The sequence below is a fragment of the Gossypium hirsutum genome, chromosome D04 (assembly GCF_007990345.1).
Source record: "Gossypium hirsutum isolate 1008001.06 chromosome D04, Gossypium_hirsutum_v2.1, whole genome shotgun sequence".
Classification (NCBI taxonomy): domain Eukaryota; kingdom Viridiplantae; phylum Streptophyta; class Magnoliopsida; order Malvales; family Malvaceae; genus Gossypium; species Gossypium hirsutum.
In genome coordinates this window covers 44420798-44425114 of record NC_053440.1, presented here as the reverse complement: position 1 = coordinate 44425114, position 4317 = coordinate 44420798, and positions in this window count along the sequence as shown.

Genomic DNA, 4317 nt, shown 5'->3' with positions numbered 1-4317 from the left:
GAACCTAAATATGTCCTTAGTTTAATGGGAAATGAACAAACCAATTGAAAGACTAATATGTTAAGTGCGTTTAATCACGAAAATCAAGGGTGTTAGTAGAATTATCTGATTTTCAAACTAAAACTTGTCTCCATTACATGAGTATATAAGGATATCGTTGGCCATCAAGAATCACCTTTATATTTTCTTCTTCATTGAATTACTCTTTAAGTTTCTGAAAAGCTTTAGCATAAAAAGCTTTTTTGATAGGGTTCACAATGCTTAGTTAGCACCCACATTTGTACCAGCTTCTTGGTAATTTTTAATAAACCTTTAGGTTATTATCGAAGAATTTACGTGTTTATAATATTGTATGCATAGACCTTAAAACTATTTGTGAGGAAGGAAACTCCCTAATTTTGGGTTGTTTGATACCGATTCTTGTATGCATGTTAAGTTTTGATAGTTTGATGATCTGATACAAATATTTATCTATCTTTTAGCTCAAGAAGTTAACGAAGGTCCCAATGATAAGGGCAAAGGACCTGTTGTGTAAATCACTGTACTAGAGTTTCTGGTGAGTTCCTTCTTACTTCCATGTATTGTAAATTCCTTTATTATATAAATTGTGTAAGGTAAGAAATATCCCAATAACTTATAAATGGTTTATGTGTTGGTGGTGTCATCTAGTATCATTAGTGTGAGTATAGTCTGTCCGTGTTATGAAGTACATACCCTCCTTATTGCAAAAGCTAGTACCATCAATATGTGATATATGATATGTGAGATGTGATCTTGAAGAAGGGGATTATGTTTGTGATGCCTCCAGTAGGGTAGCTATATTGCAAATTGGACTAGCAGATCACGAGAAAACATATTTGGCTAAATAAAAATGATATGTGGAGTTAAAGGGGTGTGTATGTATATGAATACGATCGATCGACATGATTCTGATTCTGAATTCTGGGTTTGAGGCTGGCATAAGGATGGGTTGTGTGTGTAGGTTATGATTTACTTGGCGTATTAAATTTGTCTGTATTGAATCTGTCCGTATTCTGAGAATGCCATTGGGCATATTATAATCATTGTGTTACACTTCTCTTAAAGGTTTGGTACCATCTTGGGTATCAATGTGTATGTTCTATTTGTGCTTTCTTATATTTGGAACTCATTAAGTTCATTTGAACTTACTCTGTTATCTTTTCCTTTTCTAGACTTTTAATTGAAGGAAGAGAATTTTGAAAGGACTACGCTAGAGCACTATTGATTATGAGCCTTCTGTTAATTTTAGTAGCATGCATTCTGTGGGAAATGTGGCGTGTAGGAACTTTTTGTATAAGCTCTTGTAATGATTTGCAGTTTGTTAAACTCTATTTTCATGATGTCTTTTGTAAACTTTCATAGTATATATATGTGTGTGTTTTTGATCCAATGAGTTATGATTTATGAGATAATATTTTAGGTGTGTACACAAAATCTATTTTGAATGATTATTAACCGAAAATGATGCACTTGAAAATTTTACAAATGAAATAACTCTATCGACTTTTATAATACTTCCACTAAACGTTTATCTAAAATAATTTTCTTGACGTATAATTAATTTGATTGTTTTGTCATTTTTATTTTGAGGACTACGCCAATATTTTAGGTTATTAAAAATTTCAAAGACTTTTACTACAATTGTTTGATCTTAAGTTATGGCATACCATACTCAGATCCAATTAGCGGGTCGAGTAAGGTGTGTTACATGTACATGCCACATTGGACTTTAAAGCATTTGAGAGACTACCAAATCAATAGCAGGATAGTGTGTGCTTCTCGTAGATCCAACCAATACATTCTGCAAGTCGATAATCTAGAAGGAAGGGAAATGGGGTAAGCATTTTGTATGTTTAGTAAGTCCATATGAAATTTACTTAACTTACCTTAGCATTATAATAATTTAGACATTCAAATACATTAACATTGTAACATGCTCAACTCGACCTAAGAGTTTCGACTAAGTCGGAGGCGCTACACTCGATCAACGAAGTGGTCCGGTAAATCCATTCTTTTTACTTTGAGTTGATTTGTATAAAAATTGCTCTTTTGTTTTTAGGTAAAACATTCATTAATTTAAACTGGCTTTACTTAACAATTCAATTCAAATTTTATTAATGCAGTGTTTTGAAAAATTGGCTATCCTAGATTTGTTTTCCGATGATGATGGTCATTCAGTTATCATATGTAACGATGACTTTTACTACAATAACTTACCTTCCCAGTTGCCCAATTTTGATGGCTTTTTACTACAATAACTATCATCCTGGTCGACTCGGTTTTGTGGTTTATTAACCTACCATCCCGACTTATCCATTTTGGATGACATTACCACCTACTTTGTGCAATACTGACTTTTGGTGTGGTCTTAAATTGTCACTATCTCCTACGAAACTCCTTCGTCCTCCGTTCCCAATTTCATGTAATTATGCACATATACTCATCATATCATACTCATTATTAATATTTGATACCATCCTTATTTAGCACATTTATTGTCACATACTATCATTATTTGACATGTTATTATGTATTCATTCATAGCAATATTCACATATACTCATATGATTTGTGCGAGTAAAAACAAACACTGTCACATGTACAGGGTTTTTATGTGAATTATCATGCCTAATTATCTAGTACATATAGAGGTTCGCATATAGGCTCGCATGTACCTAGGGTTCGCATAACATATAGACTCCCATGTTCCTAGGGTTTGCACAACATATAGTCTCGCATGTTCCTAGGGTTCGCATGTAATAGGTTCGCAAGTAATAAAATACAAGTTCGCATGAAACAACATATAGGTTCACATGTATTATCATATAAGTATTGGTTCACATGTAATAATAGATACATGTAATAAACTGATACATGTAATAAACTACAGGTTCATATGTAACAACAACTAAGGCGTGCACATAATAATCTATAGGTTTGCATGTATATTTCTTCTAGTGTTCACATAAATACAGGGTTCGCAAAGGCTTTGCTTGGGGTTCATAAGGTGTTCACAAGGGTGTTGAAAAAGAGTTCACATGAGGTTAGAAGGGGGTTCACAGAGGGTTCGGGGTTTGTAGGGGGTTTACAAAGAGGTTCGCAGGGGGTTCGCATGCAAGGGGGTTCACCTACATGGGGGTTCAAGTACAAACTACTTACTTTCTAACACTACTATTAATCATACATAATGATTTAAGTTTAAACCCCACACATGTTTTAAAGACTTAGAAACCTTAGTTTTGGAGAGGAGATTGAAGAGACACTTGAGGGATAGGGATGATTTTGAAAACTGAGTTCCTCGGTTTGAAAATTGATTTAACAATGGAGGAGAAAAAGAAAGAACTTTTGGATGTTTTCTTTGAAAAATCCTTTAGATAAAATTCTAGGGTTTTATTAAAATTGGCTATTTATGAAACTAATTTTCCCTAATTGAAATAAGTTTTAGGAATTCATGTAGAATTAGAACTATTTTAAATTAAGGACTAAATAAAAAAATAGATTTTGGCTGGGCTATTTTGTAAATTAGGCTATTTTATGGGTAAAAATTTAAAATAAAATATTTTAGTCAAATGCACACAAAGAGTTTCAAACTTGGGACTAATGGGTAAGTTAAGGCCTTTCCACTGAACCAACAAGCTCATTCTTGTTAATTTTTAAGACAAATAATTTTTAAGGCATACTAAATTCTCTTATCCTTTGTTTAAAAAAGAAGAAGCAAAATCTATTTTTTTATCCCTATTTCTTCTAGGCCCATTTTTGGAATGTGATAGACATTCTATATGGCATCCTTATGCTACAATATGCATATCAACAATTCAGCAAATAAGTTAGTTCTTTAGCATATAAAGGACTTATAATACCAATCACATATACATATTCAACAATTAATATAACATTTTATACCATCCAATTCATATTCAATTGTGAACATATGTAATCCATTTTGTATACAAATAGTTTCAACACTTTTGTTTTCATTAGGATACCTTTTTCGCTCGAGAGTAGGGGTGAGCAAAACTTGATTCGATTTGAAAAAATAAAAAAAAATTTGAATTTTAAGTTAATTGAGTCAACTAAAATAAGTAATTCGAGTTTCGAGTTTGAGTCGAGTTGAACTTTACAATTCAAATAACTCGAATAATTCCAATAACAGATTGGTTTAAATACCCATTTGGTCTCTGTCAATTTTGAAAATGAGCAAATTGATCTCTCTCAACAAAAATTACAAAAAAAATTAAAATAATTTTTAAAATTCAAAATATTTATAAAAATTCCATTTTTTAAAAAAAATTATAA